This window comes from Arvicola amphibius, chromosome 6 (assembly GCF_903992535.2).
Source record: "Arvicola amphibius chromosome 6, mArvAmp1.2, whole genome shotgun sequence".
NCBI lineage: Eukaryota > Metazoa > Chordata > Mammalia > Rodentia > Cricetidae > Arvicola > Arvicola amphibius.
Window position 1 is genome coordinate 126,852,858 of NC_052052.2, and position 18,022 is coordinate 126,870,879.

At 40.1% G+C, this 18,022-nt stretch overlaps 1 long non-coding RNA gene across 1 annotated transcript; it reads right to left on the reverse strand.

Annotated features, from left to right (window-relative positions):
* Positions 1-5,731: 5,731 nt before the first annotated feature.
* Positions 5,732-17,204, reverse strand: LOC119817933. The gene is made up of 3 exons (XR_005285966.1): positions 17,129-17,204; positions 14,367-14,661; positions 5,732-6,476 (listed from the first exon to the last, which is right to left on the reverse strand). It is a non-coding gene; the product is annotated as an uncharacterized LOC119817933 (long non-coding RNA).
* Positions 17,205-18,022: the final 818 nt, after the last annotated feature.

Here is an 18,022-nt window from a genome sequence, read left to right on the forward strand (position 1 = left end):
CATTTGGTAATTGCATTTTTATAGCTCTGAAAACCCCATTCATTTCTGGAGCTTTGATTTCTAAAGATGCCCAAATTGAAGTTAGAGGAGCAGTTGTAAGAACAGTCTCCGGAATTTCTCTGTGGCTATTTGGGAAAACTGGATCCATGTTTTTTCGTTTGTTTGTTTCTCTTTTCTTTTTCAATCTTCTTCTGTTTGTTTGGGACAGCTTGTAGCTCCAAATGGCTTCTTTTTTTGTAGCCCAGGATGATGTTGAATTCCAGATGTTCCTGTCATCGACTCCCAAGAGTTGGCATTACAGATGTATGTCACCACATCAACTGTCAACATCCATATTTATTGAACTTGTCATTAATCAACAAAATATATCTAAGAAAACAACTCTATAATATATAACTAAAATTATACTTTTAGTTATTTCATTCCTTCTGACCATCTTTATCAAAAATATAACTTTTCACCCAATTAGGAGACACATTGATTAGAATATATTCTGAATTCAAAAAAGGTTTTACGACTCAATTTGATTAAATCTATTTCCTCATTAAAGTTTGTTTGATTATTCATCTTTTTCTATTGTACTTTCTTGTGATGGTAATATTTCTGGACAGCATCATTAAAGTGGTCAGTGGGTCACCCTCTAGAGCCACACCAACAGGAAAAGAATCCTTAGGCTTGTGATCTTTTCTTGTGTGAGAACATGTTCACGTTCTTTAACTCTCTGCAAATTAAAATTTGTTTAGTTCAAAAATTAAAATAGCTTTTTTGATCCTGTTGTCATGCAGGTTAAAAGGTTAATACTTGTGAAAATCTTGTGTGCATGTGTGTGTGGGCATCTGTGACTCTGTTGTGTCTGTTTGTGTGTACAGGTGTATGTGGAGGCAAAAAGTCATTGTCACATATCTTTCTCTTTCTCTCTCTCTCCATATCTATCATCTATCTATCTATCTATCTATCTATCTATCTATCTAAATATATTTACATATATTTATCCCCATCCTCAACTCTCTCTTTAAACAAAGTATCTCACCGAACTTGAAGTTCACAAGTGCTTATTGGTTGGCTTGTTATTTGCTAAGCAGTAGGATATGCCAATCTTCTACTCACTGATGGTGGGATTACCGATGTGTATCTCTACCAGATGTTTGTGGGGTGTAGGGATCTAAACACAAATCCTAATGTTTGTGTGGCAGACTCAATCATCTCTCTATTGTTGTCCAAATCTGAAGACTTAGACAAGCTTGTCATATCATTTCCTTCATAGCATATGATGTATAGTACCTGACAAAAAACATGTCACCAAGATAACAGACAAACATGTTTTGGTACAGATGTAAAACAAACAATGTAAAGAAATAGGTTAATATAATAAGATGGATGAATCTTTTATATAAGAATTTAAGATAAGATTTAGAATAAAAGTACAACTATACAAAAAAGTAAACCATATTTTGTAGTAACAACAAGTACATTTTTAAAAAGAAATCTGCCAAGTTGCAGCCATTTTTAGAAAATCAGTCAGCATAAAAGTGGAGATAAAAGAACACCATGAATGGCTAGGAACATCCTACATGCCACATATCAATGTCAGTACCAAAATTCGCATCTCTGTGTGGGTACATGAGTATTTAACATACATATACATCAGAGAGAGAGAGAAAATATTGTTTAAATTATGCAATATTTTGCTACCCTACTCTGCACATATCTTAATTCTTTCTAAAATAAATTCTATTATTGAAATGTGTATATATGCTTATTTTCTCTGTGTTAGAATGTACACATGTTAGTGCAGGTCTGTGGAGTGCAGGAGAGGGGATTGGATTCTCTGGAAGAGTACCAGGAGATTGTCAGCTACCAGGGAGGGTGCTAGAAACTGAACTCTGGTACTACACAAGAGCACTCCATCCTCTTAACTTTAAAGCCAACTCTTCAGACTCTGGAAATTTTTATTAAAATTTTATTAAAATTTTTATTAAAAATTTCCACCTCCTCCCCGCCTCCCATTTCCCTCCTCCTTCCCCCCACTCCCCTCCCCCTCCCTCTCCAATCCAAAGAGAAGTAAGGGTTTTCTGCCCTGTGGGACATCCAAGGTCCTCCCCCCTCCATCCAGGTCTAGGAAGGTGAGCATCCAAACAGGCTAGGCCCCCCCAAAGCCAGTACATGCAGTAGCATCAAAACCCAGTGCTATTGTCCTTGGCTTCTCAGCAGCCCTCATTGTCTGCCCTGTTCTGGGAGTCCAGTTTTATCCCATGCTTTTTCAGTCCCAGTCCAGCTGGCCTTGGTGAGCTCCCATTAGATCAGCCCCACCATCTCAGTGGGTGGGTGCACCCCTCATGGTCCTGACTTCCTTGCTCATGTTCTCCCTCCTTCTGCTCCTCATTTAGACCTTGGGAGCTCAGTCCGGTGCTCCAGTGTGGGGCTCTGTCTCTATCTCCATCCATCGCCAGATGAAGGTTCTATGGTGATATGCAAGATATTCATCAGTATGGCTATAGGACAAGGCCATTTCAGGCTCCCTCTCTTCAGCTGCCCAAGAAACTAGCTGGGGACATCTCCCTGGACACCTGGGAACCCTTCTAGGGTCAAGTCTCTTGCCAACCCTAAAATGGCTCCCTTAATTAAGATATATACTTCCCTGCTCCCATATCCACCCTTCCTTTATCCCAACCATCCCATTCCCCCAAGCTCTCCCCCATCCTCCCCTTCACACTTTTTTCTCCCCATCTCCCCTTACCCCCATCTCACCCCACCCCCAAGTTCCCAAGTTTTGCCCGGCAATCTTGTCTACTTCCAATATCCAGGAGGATAACTATATGTTTTTCTTTGGGTTCACCTTCTTATTTAAAGGAAGAGACAAAAGGTATTTGTCATTTTTTTATAGTTAAGGAAATGTAACTTAGAACTGCTTTAATATCTCATCTTACACTGGTCAGAACAGATAAGATCAAGAAAGGAAATGACAGCAAATGCTGGGGAAGACATAGGGTAAAGGAAATTTTCAGCTTCTTTTTATGGACAAACTGATGCCATAACTCTGGAAATTAGTTTGGAGAACTCTTTAAAAGCTAAAAAATATATCTATTGCTCCTTGGCATCTACCCAAAGGACTTAGCCTCCACTCCACACATACTTGCTCATGCAGGTTCTTTCCATTTTATTCACATTAGTTAGTAAATGTAAACAACCTAAATGTTCTTTACCATCCAATGAGGCAATGAAGATGTGATACATATATACAATGGGATACTATTAAGCAATAAAGGAAAAGGAGATCATAAAATTTGGTGATACATGGGTGGCATAATTTTTTAAGAATTATATTTGTTGGAAGGTAATGCCAAATGAATGCAGGTATGCAAGAAGTTAAACTAGCTTATACACAATAGTGATTGATACAACTAAGATTTGTTATTAAACTTTTAATGCTCTATTTGATGCATGGAAATGGTGTGCTTTCATAATAATGTCCACAAGTTATGCTTCATTGCATGCATCACTGTGTTAAAATACATCAAAAATTGTTTTATTAGTTAATTAAAGAAAGATCAAGGAGTATAAACAACTTGTTCCAGATGGCAGTAGTAGTAAATTATGAATTCAAGAATTACTTTTGGGTTACTTTCATTAAGTTTGTGTTCTGGCTTGGATCTTAAATGTCAGAAAAGGCCCATGTGTCACTCGGGCCCAGGGTGGTGCCACTGGGAGGTAGTAGAACTTTATGGAAAACTTTAAGAGAAAACTGTCTCTCTTCCTATCTCTCCTGCCCTTTTTCTCTATCTTATCCCTCCCTTTCTGTCCCTCTCCACTCCCTCTCTCTCTACCTCTCCTCTTGTTTCTCTTTGAACCTCTCCCTGTCCCTTTCCCTCTCCCCTACCTCTCTCTTTCTTCTCTCCTCTCCCATGTTCCTCTCCATATTTCTTTCCCTCTCCACCTCCCCCCATCTCTCTCTGCTTTTCCCTTCTCTTCCCTCCCTCCCTCCTTCCTCCTCCATTTTCTCCAGGTCACCTCAGAGTTGGTTTCTTTATTAATGTACCACAGCACCACAGACCTGAAAGGTCTGAACATGTGAACAAAAATATATCCAATTCCTTACTCCAAGTTGATTTTCTCAGGGAACTTGTTGCTGAAACACAATCTGATTAGCAGACACTGCTACACAAACATTTCAGTGTTGCATAATAAGTTAAATTTAAAGCATATTTTTAAACTCAAATTTCATAAAGTGTGCGTGAAAACATCATGGACTTCTTCTTCATAAATAACAATGCAGTTTTTAATATTGTACGAAAAAAAATTTCCTTTTATTGAAAATAGATTTTTTTTCTCACATAATATATCCTGATTGTGCTTTCTCCTCCCTCTTCTCCCAGTTTCTCCCTCATCTCTGTTCCCATACAGATTTACTCCCTATCTGTCTCTCATTTGAAAACAAACAGGTTTCTAGAGGATAATATTAAAATAAAATAAACAAGGTAATACAAAGCTAACACATAAAATAGGGAAAATAAAGCACACATATATATGTGAATTTAAAGAAACTTTAAATGGAAGTATATACCTACCTAGGGTATATACCTTCCTGGGGTAGAAAGTCATTTGAATTTTATTATGCCTCAGTGTTACAAAGTAAAAATATGAAAACAAACTGAACCTTAATATACCACTGAACTTTGTCATCACAGGTTTGCTTTGCTTTTATGAAGCTTGTCAGTGTAGACACTTGCAGATCAAGGGTACCTATCACACTGTGACACTATCAAGACATTGGCTGGTACACTGAGCACATCAGTTCTCATTCTAAAATGATCTCAGTAAGATTTTTTTCCAATAATAAGTTTACACCTTCTTGGTGAGATACCATGTCCACAATTCCAATGACTCAATTAGGTACTTCTCTCTCATCTAAATATGTGATCAAATCCTATTCTATCCATCAACACCAGGCTTTGATTTCATAGCCTGCTATGAAAAACTGCTTAGTCCTGATTATAATGTTTTCTAAAATTCCTCTAGACTGAGAAAAGTCATATAGGTTTTTCACTTCAGAATGTTAATCTTTCCTCTAGTTCTTTCAAACCTATTTCTATTTTGAGTTTCAAAGGACATAGAGGCTAAATGATGTCTCTAAATGTCTTTTTGGCTAGAACTGTCCATGCCAGCTTTATATGTGGAACTACTTAATGCTCAAGAATCTTCGTATTATTTTGTACTGAGTCAGACCCAAGTAGAAAATAAGAATAACTAAGACAAACATCAATCTAGAGATGTGTTCATAAAATTAACACATCAATATCCTGTCTAAACTAAAAGGCAGATATTTTTGAGGAATGGAATTTTTAGAGAGAAATACCACTTGATTATCAATTTGGGGATTTCTGTTTGCTTGTAGAGGTCAACACATCCTTTATCTTTCCAGAAGTATTGAGACAGTGACACAGGAACTCAAAGTATGAGACTCAATGAATCAATATACAATATAAAATAACTCTCAAATTAAAAATTTCAGTTTTATATTTATTTCATCATTCAATAATATAGTTGATATTAACAAATTAGACTATGCGATTGACAGTATATAATGAAATTAAATATGTTAATGTTTCTCTCAGGGGTAATGTAATTATAATTTATAAACTAATGATACCAACTATGTATGTTTATTTTTAATTTATATGGAAAGATCAAGATGAGACTAATAAATAACCTTTAATATTATTTTAATGTAGTCATGAAAATGATGAAAAATCAGAAAGTTATAGTAGAAAAGGATCCCCTATGTCACTATATCACTATATATTACTATATCACAGTCTTTAAATGAACTCTGAAAATGCCTTGAAGCACTCACTACACACAATTCACTGTATTCAAGTATGACCATTATAAACAAGTCATTTTTCTTTTCAAGGGGCTTACAATGCTCTTGAGAAATATAAGTACTCATAAGCCCTCAAACTAAAATAGAATAAATTAACCCAATCTTTCTTGTTGTCTACAGAGCCAGACATAGAAAAGAGTGGTATCATTACTTTGTCTTAATAAACATCTGAAGAACAAAATTAAACTAACTCCATTGAAAAATAGAATATGATCAAGAACTTCAGAATCAAGCTTGAGGTTCTTTGTTAAACTCATGACCATAGAAGGAGAACAGTCCCCAAATTCAATGGTTCCACATTTTTCAAAGGGAACTGTGCACACAAGAGAATTTAAACCCTTAAGTCTTCCACATGTGACCACAGTCCCACTGCTGGAGACTGTCAGTGAACAACTTGAACACATCTGAATAGCTCTTAGGTTACGGGGAAGAAGCTGTCCTTGGATGTTCTTAGATTGAAGAGCTCACTTAACTTTAGGTTAGCTGTTGAGTCTAGGTCATGCTGAATCCAAAGTGTAAAATACTTGTGTGTGGTGAGGGTGGTCATTGTCTCCCAAAGTGAAGAGCCAACTCTGTCTGTTCTGAAGTGCAAGAGCTGAGAGAAAAGAAAGTAGACAAGCAGGTCTTATTATTATGGGGAAGCACAAAGAAAAGATTATTTTATTGTATTCATTTGTGTCACTTGGAGACAGATTTATCTCTGAATGAAAGTGGTCCTGGATCGAGTTTAGGAAATCCTCTAAGTACTTCATGATGGGCCTCATGAGAGGGGGCTAAGGGATGACTCTGCAGGAGAAACATCCCCTCAAATGTAAGTGGGTTTGTTATTTTCTGTGTTTTACTCAACAACCATTTGTATAATGATGCAGTGACTTCACAAAAGAGACAAAACAAAGCCCTGGGTATATTAAATCCGACCCAATCACCTTGTCTTTCAGGCATACACATGTGATGAAGGCATGTTAAGTGGGTGATTTCCTCTGCCTACATGCACCACATTATTAAAGAACAATAAGTTAAATATTTCTTCTCTTTATAATTGATTTGGAAACCTATTTGTAGTGTGTGTGTGTGTGTGTGTGTGTGTGTGTGTATAACAGTTTGGGAGAAATGAACGAAGTTATCCCAAATTGAATCATCTGTCAATACGTTAAAAGGAGTCATCCTTAAAGCAAACTGTATAATATATGGGACTTGCTCTCCAGTCTCAGTGCTGTACATGACAAATAAGCAAATTCTTGCATTTTGCTTTGCTTCCCTTTCAAAAATATTTTCTCACATTTCGAGTCATTTCCTTTATTTGCTTGTTTATTTCCTTAATTTATGTTCCCCCTTCCTGCTTCCCTCCCAGTTCCTCCCCCTTACTTCACCTTTCTACTCCTTGTGCACTCCTCCTCTGTTTCTTTTCAGAAGAGGGCAGGCGTCCCATGGATATCAGCCAACCACGGTATATGATGTGACAGTGAGACTAGTCACCTACCTCCTCTTCTACTAAGGCTGGTGGGAGAAATGTGTTCCAAAAGCAGGCAACAGAGTCAGAGACAGCCCTGATCCACTAGTAGGAATCCCACAAAAAGGCCAAAGATAGCAGATTATTGGAAGTCATTTCATTGGCTTTTTTTTTTTTTTTTTTTTTTTTTTTTTGCCAGCTGTGTTTGGTGCTATCCTGGGTCTCTAGGCTATCCTGCCTCTGGGTCCTGGCCATTCAGGCGGTAACAGAAGTGAGCTCCCTCTCATGGCATGGGTCTCAAGCTAGACAAGTCATTGGTTGGGAACTCTCACTATATCTGTGCCACCTCCACAACAGCTCATCTTGTAGGCAGGACAAATTGTACCTGGATGATTTTGTGGTTGGTTTGTTGTCCCAATTCCACACGGGAAGTCTTGCCGGGTTAGAGAAGATGGCCAGTTCTGGCTCTGAATCCCCCATTGCTAAGAGTCTTAGCAAGGGTCCCCTCATAGACGGCTGGCGGTTTTTATTGCACAGTTTTTATTGTTTCTAGCTCCTCCCAGAGATGTCCCCAGATTCCAGTTCTCTCCCAGTATTATATCCCTCCATTCTCCCCCAATCTCATCCAATTCTTTCAGTTTTGTAGACCTTTTCCAGTTTATGAGGCATCATGGAAGAAATCATCAAGATAATGTGTAAGAGTAGAAAGATAAACAATTTATTAGTCTTCTTTTCTGAATGTTTAATAGTTATTAAGTACTTATATTATTATGAGAGTTAGGTGTGTGTGTGTGTGTGTGGTGTGTGTGCTATCTTCCAGCAACCACCTGACCCACTCTACCCACCATTTTATAATTTGAAAATGACAACTGGCTGAACTGCTTTCATTGTCAAGCGATTAATAGCTTGAGATAGGATTTCAAAATTAAATAGAAAACATTTCAATGTGCTATAAGCATGCTTAGTGATCACTCGTCATCACAGTATACAAAGCTACAAAAGAGCCATCTCTCAGCCTGAGATAGAGGGCAAGTTGGAGAAAATCAAGCTTGTCATCTTCCTGACTTGTGGTGTGACAGAATCCCATTTGTCTTAACGTAGGATTTTTTCCTATACAGCACGTTGCTACAAGGCTATTTAAAGTTGTTCAATACATTAAGTCGTTTTCCCCCTCTTAACTTCTACAGCCTATTCATATCCAGGAAAGTGGAATGGCTAATGATCTGGGGCCTCGGGGTTTGCTTTCTAGTCAGAACCCTCAATAGCATGTCTTTAAATGTTACTCATCATTTAACGAAGAAAACAGCTAATAGTTATTAATTGCTGCGCACCGCGCCCCCGTGTCTGCGCTCCGTGCGCTTGAACCCAGTTACCGAGCTTCGGGCAAGGGGCTGGAGGTTAAAATACACAGACACACACAGACAGAAAGACAGCGACACGGGTCATCCTTGAGTTCCCCAAGAATGCCCCTTTATTGTGTTCAGGGGCAGATTATATAGATATAGCCATGCCCCAGCCAAACCCACCAGAAACCACTCTCCTGCCATCAGGAACTCCTGAAGGTCTTGTGCTCAGAGCAGCTGTAGGCACTCAGATCAGGGAATTACAGGAAATTCAGGATCTGGGGTCTCACTGCTCCCAACATCTCCCCCCTAAATTTTTTATAAAACAGTGTCTGATCTTCAGTATTCGGGGGGCTGAGGGGTCAGTATCTCCATGTAACATGTACTTCTGGCACTACTGTGGCATCCGCCAGGCCAGGCACTGACTGGGCTGAGGCAATGTGCCTTCCACCACAGCCACCTAGCAAAGCTATGCTCCAGCTGCCTTCTAGCCCCAGCTGCATTCGTTCTGGGTCCAAACTGGTGCATGAAGTGGAGCAGAACTCAGGGAAGCAAGCTTGCTGCTCTACAACCACTTAGGGGCCCCACTTAGGGAATTTGGGCATTTTCAATCTGTTTGGCTACTTCCTGCTGAGAGGGGATGCTGCATTCTTAGGGGTATTTACTACAATTTACTGCCATTTTCCAGTAGCGCTTGGACACAGTCATGGTTGTGCTGTGCTTCTGCGCCCTGAGGCCTGCGCTGGAAGTGGGCCTAACATTCTTGCCTGTCAGTCCTTGAGGCAGGTCCCGGGGTTTGCATGCCTCGCAGCCACTCAGTGCCCATTGCCTGGAGCCCCTTGGCCTTGGAGCCACAGCTGCTCACACTCCACTGCAACATTTCAGGAGGACTCGGGGATTCAAACCGCATGAATATTGAATAAATCCTTAGGCTCTCATTGTCTGTGGAGACAAAAACAGAACCTCCTTTCCAAAACATCAAATTCTTAAGCCCATATTTTAAAGTCAAGATACCTTTCTTAGCAGTTCCTAGAATCAAATGTCTTTCTCCAGTCCAGAACACAAAAGACAACACAATCAACATATCATACATCTGTACACATTTATCTTTTTTTTTTCATGGTTTATTTTTTTTTTATATTTAAAAATTTCCATCTCCTTCCCTCCTCCTACCCCCTCCCTCCCCTCCTCCTCCCCCTTCCCTCCCCTCCTTCTCCCCCTTCCCTCCCCTCCCCTTCACCCATACCTCCCCTCCCTCCTTCTCAAGGCCAAGGAGCCATCAGGGTTCCCCACTCTATGCTAAGACCAATGTCCTCCCAACTCCCCCCAGGTCCAGGAAGGTGATCGACCAAGCTGAGAAGGCTCCCACAGAGCCCGTCCATGCAGAAGAATCAGAGCCCAGAGCCATTGTCCTTTGCTTCTCAGTCAGCCCCCGCTGTTGGCCACATAAGCTATATACTTTTTTTCTATCTTTTCCCAATACATAAGTTGCCTCCGGCTGGGGACAACCTTGTTCGTTTACCCCCTTTCTTGGTTGGACTTCCTGGAACTAAACCCGAGCGAAGGACGTCAGGATTAACACATATACCCCAATCCACCCTCACCTTCTGAGGGTGACCTCTCAGCGTTCCCTAGTCCCGATATCTCGGCTGGGACCTCCAATTGCCGAAATCTCGGTGGAGACCTCCAATTGCTGCGCACCGCACTCTGTGTCTGCACTCCGTGTGCTTGAACCCAGTTAGCCAATTTCGGGCAAGGAGCAGGAGGTTAAATATACAAACATACAAACAGACAGACAGAAAGACAGCAACACGGGCCATCCTGAATTCCCCAAGAATGCCCCCTTTATTGTGTTCAGGGGCAAATTGTATAGAGATAGCCACGCCTCAGCCAAACCCACCAGAAACCACTCTCTTGCCATCAGGAACTCTTGAAAGTCTCGTGCTCAGAGCAGCTGTAGGCACTCAGATCAGGGGACTACAAGCAATTCAGGATCTGGGCTCTCACTAATCCCAACAATTAATGTCCTAATAACTTCAATGTATGCAATATTGTTCCAAAGTGTGAAGCTGAAGAGAGGCTGTCTGTGGAAACGTAATCACAGTGGAGGCTGAAGAATAAACCACCAGTTTCTCTCAGCCTTAAACTGTCAGGTTCCACCAAATAAATCTGAAACAATTAGGGAATAGTGTTGCTAGGAGAAACAGAAGCTTCACACCTCCAGAAGAGCTTACAAGAACTGTTGACTCTGAACGGTGCCTAAAGTCTGGCCAGCTTAGACCGTGAGTCCCCTCATTTACCCACCTAGAAGGGAGCATTTTGATTTCTCAAAGGAAGGTACAGTATTGTCGATCATGTTAAAGTACCTCAGGTATCCAAGAAGCTCCTTAAATTCTATCTATTATTTCTGGGGTCCCCTAGATATTTGTCTAAAGATGTTATTTATCTGTAATGCATTAGTTTTCTAATTATTGTTCTTCCAAGTAGGACATGAAATCTCATTTGTGGCAACATAGGATGCTCTATGGGGCATTGTATTAAGTGAAATGAGTCAGGCATGAAAAGATAAATTCCGCGTGGGATTGCTCACAGACGGAATCTGGAAAAGTGTACTTCAAAGAAGTAGAAATTGAGATTGGGAATAAGACTTCTCTGAGGCTGAGGAAAGGGCAGAGATGGGCAAAGAAGGAGTTTTGCCAGGTGCAATGCCTTAGTTTAGTAGAAGAACCAGTTCTGGCAAATTCCACAAGAGAGGTATGACTACAATGAGACTAGTACTCCTTAAATATGTGGAGTGAACAGCACACAGACGTCCTTGGGATACACGCTGGGGAAAGGTTTCTCAGATGTCACTTTCCTACTACACACTTGGACGACATTGTCTGGGGAAACATGGAAAGACCAGAATAGAGCAGCATGGTGGGAAGGAGGACTGTGCAACTCCTCTGGGCTCATCCAATCAGTCCACCATATTCACAGATTGTTTCCAGAGTTTTTTTTTTGCAATGGCTCCAAACTATCAGGGGAACATAATGTACTCTATAGAGTACTGTGTCAGCAGAATAAATAAGGTTAAATAATTTATTCTCAAGGAGTAAAATTTGACCTCTAACATGAGTCACATGAGAAGCCACCAAACTTCCTTAATGTGGAGGCCAGCAGGTGCAATGACACCACCACAAGGAGCAATCGGGTCAGTTTCAGAGAAGCTGAAGTCATGGGGGGAGAGGAGAGACTTCTCTTCAAGTGTACAGATGGCCATTGTGTTCACCATTTTGGCAGCAGTGGATGTGTTTAATGGCTTACTGGCCCTTTTAAGCAAACATCAAAGAATTAGAATCTATGTCAATTCTCTTAATGAATTAAATGTCCCTCTCTTAAAAGAGTGAATTTAGATGATAATCAGAAAGCCTCCAGATAGCTGAGATTTTTGACTCTTTATCTATTTCAACTCCGTGCTACTCATTTTATGGTGAAAAAAAAAATGGATGTTCACATCATACAAAAGTATATCTTTTCCGAAATGGAACAACTTAGATGTTTTCTTCATATGAGTTCTTCCAAGGCAAGGACCAGATGGGATTTGAATAAGAGAGCAGAGCAAACAGGAAATTGGGTGTCAGGGGAACAAAGGGTCAAGTAGAGAAAAGTTCAGAGAAATTGCTCGATGCTTCCACCCCAAAGCTTCGCATTGGGGCTTGATCACAACTGAGTCTTTTGAGATCTGCCTGTCACCAGACAGTACTAAGCACACTGTTTCTAAAGGAAATCTTTGTTCTAATTCCCTCCTGACAGGAAAAAGCTTCTGGGTTCACTCAACCCTATCTTCATCCTTTACAAAGGAAAAACTATAGAAAGAACGGTTGGATTCCCAGGGGCTCTCCTTATTTAACTACCTGTATCTAACCAGACAACTGCCTCAGACTCCCGCCTTTCACTTCCTACAGCACACCGCAGAAAGCTTGCTTCGATGCTTTTATTTTCTTCCCTTTGGGGTTCCTCAAAGTAGAGGTGTCCCAGAAAGGAATCCTTTGTAACTGGGTCACCTAAGTGATTGATAAAGGGGCCGAAACATTCCAAAGATAGAGTAACTATAGCTCCTTTTCCTCAACATGACAATAGTGCAAGATGTCTGACCCAGATTCAACTCATGGGAAGGTAGGACTGTCAACCTGCTATTAAAACAAAAAAAAATGGCCGTGTTTCATATGTTGATGCTCATAGCTGAGTGCCTCTCACACACATTACCCAAGTGAGTAGACTGCAACCATCCTGCTATAAAAGTAGTATTGCCTCTACATTATTTTACAAAAACGACCACTTATTTAATTTTGATAAAGTCCAAGAAACAGATTAGTTCTCAAAATTCAGAACCCTATCAATTTTCTTGGAAGTGCTCTGTAGTTGAATTTTTTGGAACTTTATTCACAATTTTCTGTTACTGATCATATTGTTATTTTACTAACAACAAAACTAAAGAAATCTCCCCAAGAGTATTTCTGTGTTTGAAATGAGAATGATTCCCTTCTATTCTAATGATCATAACATTCTCAGCTCATGTATATGAAGCAGGCTCACTAGCTGTGGGCAAGTGAAAGTGCCTCTGGCTCGTTTTAATAGAAAAGTGTTTACTGAAAAAGTAATTAGGCTTGTAGACTCTGCATAAAGATGGAGAATCAGAAAATGGACTAAGATTAAGAACTTTATAAAACCAAAAGGAAATAAAACAATTGCCTTTGAATAAAATGTCCAGATAGGAGGTCACTTTTGCCACAGACCTACCAACCCACACTGCTGGTCACTGATTCTTTTCCCGGGTACACATCTTCAGTTTTTCTTCCTGTTTGTATGACAATTGTCATGGACTACTCTGTGCAAACTTGTCACCTCATTATGGGTTCAGTGGTGCCTATATGTGAGAGTCCATCATGATTTAGCCTGTGGAGGGTTGACATTCTGTCATAGAAAGGAAGACTGAGGAGGGCATTGGGACACTCACCTAAGTGTCTGGCCATTCTTCCCCAGACACATGTATGCAATCTATCTATGAGCTAGAATATATAGGCTGGAGCAGGGTAGCTGAATGGGGCTCAATGTCTTGGGACGATGAGAAAATCATTGTCCACCCTAGGTGCAAAGCTTCCAGTCTGGCGGTTCTAGTGTCACCCATGATCTTGCCCTGAGACCTTCACCCATGCCTCTGTAAGTAGACAAAATAAACTCATTGCTTCCTCAGAGGTAGCTTTGATAGAATACTGTTTTGGTTTGTCCTTGAGACCTGATGGAGAAGGATAGATATTGCTTATGTTTCTCTCAAGGGGGAGAAAAGCTTCTCATAACAGCAACTGGCTCCAGATTAAAATTGCTAGGCCCAAATTCCAATTGGCCAGGGTGATGGGTGCATGCCTTGGTTGTATTCATTTCTCACACACAACCTTTTCTACAAGTCAGCTGCCATTGGGACAACTTACTTTAAATGATTTTCTTGAGAATAAAAAGCTGGCCCTTCCATAGTGGGGTGTGCCTACACAGAACATTTGCACATAGCTACATAAAACAGGGCAGTAACTGCAACACAATAAAGATACATGTGCTACAGCCAAAGAAAGATGGACACAGATCACTGCATGCCTCTCATCTGCAACAGAATTGACTCTAATTTTATTGTCCTGCAAGGTCCTAGGTTGCTTACCAGAACTGTTGAAGAGGCCTTGGTGTTTCTCTTAGACATGGGAGTTTTGCTTTTGTTTCTGTCTTTTTTGACTGCAAGGATACATGTGGCGGGGAGCAGGTGACTTTCTTCAGTCAGATGAATCCCTAGATGATGAGAGAAAAGGCAGGGCTTGCAAGATCTGTTCCAGGCTGGCAGTGGCTTCGACATTCTAAGACTTTCTGTTGTTTTCTGGAGAGAAGAGAAGGCTTCAGGAGCTTCAAAGAGTTTCTCAGCTTTGGTTTGGCCCGCAGCTCACAGCAGCTGTGGAGGAAAACTTTTGCAGGAGAAGAAGAAGAAGAAGAAGAAAAAAAAAAAGGTCAGGAGGTTGTAACATAGTTTTGTTTCCACAAAAGTGAACAACCACAAAGTATAAATATACAAAAAGTGAAAATATGAAAAACATATTAGCTGTATTTGAAGAAAAGGACACTGGGTCCACAATCCCAATTATTACATGCTCTGGGGATAGTGAATGTAATTGTTCATTTTTTCATTTTTCAATGCTCTAGGCTGCAATTTAGTTTTTATCTGAAAAAAAAATACACTGCTTTTATATTTCTTCTCTCTCTTGGCCTGAATAATGGAGTGGGAGACTCCTAATGTTAACAGGTTAGTGAAACAAAATCAGTTTGGGGAAGAAAAACTGTTTTCATTTTAATTTTAATCCTTTACCATTTTTAAAATAAAGGGTAGGCTTTGTCTGTCTGGGTTTTCTCTTCTTATTTATTCCTTGGTATAAAGAGATCTGTAGGCCTGCAACATGCTCAGCAGGTAAAGCTCTTAACACAAAATCGGAAGAGCTGAGTGCCATCTCTCTGGCTCACGTGGTAGGAGGAGAAACCTAGACTCAGTAACTTGTCTCCGACCTCTGCACATATTCACTTGCACACACACTCAAATAAATGCAATAAAAAGTAAAGGTATTTCCCCAAAGCTAGTAAAACATGTCTTTCTTCTCACTAGAAATTGCAACTGAAAAACATGTGGGTTTTGACAAAAAGCATTCGATGAAGTTCGAGTTATTATTAAACAGGTACTAGTTTCGGTTGGTTTTCTTCTGTGTGTGGGTTTGTGTATGTGTGTACCTAGAGTTGACATTCTTTCTCAGTTTTTGTTCTTTTTAAGTGATTTTTGCTATCAATTACTGGGAAATAGCACTAGAGGTCTATATTAATTACAAGATTGCTTTCCTGTCCTCTGTGCGTATTCAAATCACCGAAAGAGAAGAGTTATAACAAAGTTGATGCCTGGGCCAGCCTCCAGAAGGCCGTAAGCGGTCTGTTTAAATGTGGAAACCCACCTTAGTTATTTTAAGTCTCAGCTGAACCAAATGGAATAACAAGTTACATGTTTTTATCTCAGGAGCTGGCACCATTTCCTTGTGGTTGAACATCAGACTAGCTAATGATAATTTGGTCAGGTCACATGGGAAGACTTGAGTTGATGTGTTTCCACCTTTGCTTAGTGGAGCAGATGCCCCCCTGGCCTTAACACAGGAGCCCAGTAGGAATGCAACAATAGAAATACAGTCTTCACCTTCCCTGGAGTCCAACTCATTCTCCTCCCTTCCTAGTCTTAAATGGTGGTATTGATACCTCTCACTTGAAAACATGAGTATTTTAGACTCTCACCAACCTGGCTCTCCCTCTGTTGCCCACTCTACATTGCATTAGCCATCAAAGAACACAGGAACAACCATCCTGTTCCCTTACCCATTTCTGGAAACACTGCAAGTACTTCATAGATTGCAAGAGTGTGCTGTTTATTGAGATTCACTTTCAGGAACAGAAAACTCTTGGTTTAAAGAGTACCTAGAAATCCCACAAGGAGCCCAGCAATGGACCAACCCTAACAGCACAGAGCCACGATCTGATGATGAGTGTTTTATCACGGGAACCTCAAACTAATTCTACACCTGGCCTGCAGACATCCCAGTAAAATCTGACCATCAACCATGACAGAAGCTGCTTTCAGAGAAATCGAAAATGTTTCTGTGAGGGATTTCCTGTTTGGAAGAAAAACATTAAATACATTTCATAAATATTTCTATGAGGTGTAAAGTGATGGAAAGAAAATAAATTGGAAATACAAGAACGTTGATTGGGACTCAAAAGAGAACTTAATAATCATCAATCAGATCACCTTAATAAAGTAGCATCTCTACATTTATCTAGAATGATGACTGCTCCCTTTAGAAGCTATCTGTAGATGTACCTGAAATGATGGACACCCAATATAGATGCTATCAGTGGGACTAAAGGAAGCAGTGAATAGGTTATAATTGATCATGTATCTTAAAATGAAAATTCTCTTTAATTATAACCTCATCATGGTGTAAGTCTTTGTAGCAAGATTAGAAAAAAATTAACTAGACATTGTATTTGGTTAGCTTAATTTTCCAAAGCAACTCATCATATCTCTCATAGCTTATACAAAGGAGCTTTCACAGTAAGAGGACTGCCAAAATAAAGTAGGGACCTATGATATATAGATAGATTTATAGCTGAAATAAGGAAAGGGAGACAGAAACACGGGGAGGGGGGAGGGAGGAGAATAGAGATAAAGACAGAGAGACAGAAAGAACCAGCGGTGAGGTTTTGTGAGAACGCTCTGTCTAATAGGGGTAAAGCCTATTCACCTTTCTCTGAATGTAACCGTAAGTCAAAACACACACGTAACAGTGATTTGACTCCAGGAAGAAGGCAGGGTTGAAAGACAAAGACCAGGATTCAAAAACTCACCAATTGAAGGTAAGTTCACCACTATTTCCAGTGAAATTACATTTCTAGAATTCCAGAATGTCTCAGAAAGGATTACTGGTACACACAGGAGTTGAGAAATAGCCTAATTCTGGCTAAAAAAAAATGCTGAATGGGTAGTTGAGTGTTCAAAGGTTATAGGTCCCTTGGCCTCATCTTTTCTCTGCATTCTGATGTCTCCACATCTTACCAATCCTCCCGCTGTGGTATCATTTATTTTTCCTCCTTCCCTCACTGTGCTTTCTTGTTGTGTGAGTATGGTCATTGAAAATCTAGAACAGAACAGAATATATTAAGTCTCAGAATTCTGACCAAAAGACTAAACGAAAAAAGTTAAAACTAAAAAAGAAAAAAGAAGAAGGGGAGGAGGTGGGAGAGACTGATGGAAGGGGCAAACATTGAGAAGACGAAGATGCAGGAAATGGAAGAACAATTTGTTTAGTTGCATATGAGCTGTGCACACATACTCTCTGCCTTGCTGACACCCTCAACCTAGAAGGCAAGTCTAGACTCTGGCAACTGAAATAAGCGACAGAGCACACATAACCCACGTCCCACATAGCTGCATATGGCTCTTGTAAAACAGATTGGGAACAAACTACAAAGTGTTTGAGAGTCAACTTAAGCCCAGAAGTGTGATGGAAATATGTGAGCTGAAAGAGTTCAGCCAATTACCAAAGTACAAATAACATTCTTTATAGGATTTTAGAACACTTGGAGACCAAATAGAACAGTCAAAAATACATGCATGTGAACACAAGTAATTCTACTTCCATAGACCTTTGGATGTACTAATTTTGAATAGGATAAGAGAAGAACTAATTGCTGCCACTTAGATGATGTGCTTTTGGAATTGTCAGAAACATTAGTTACAAG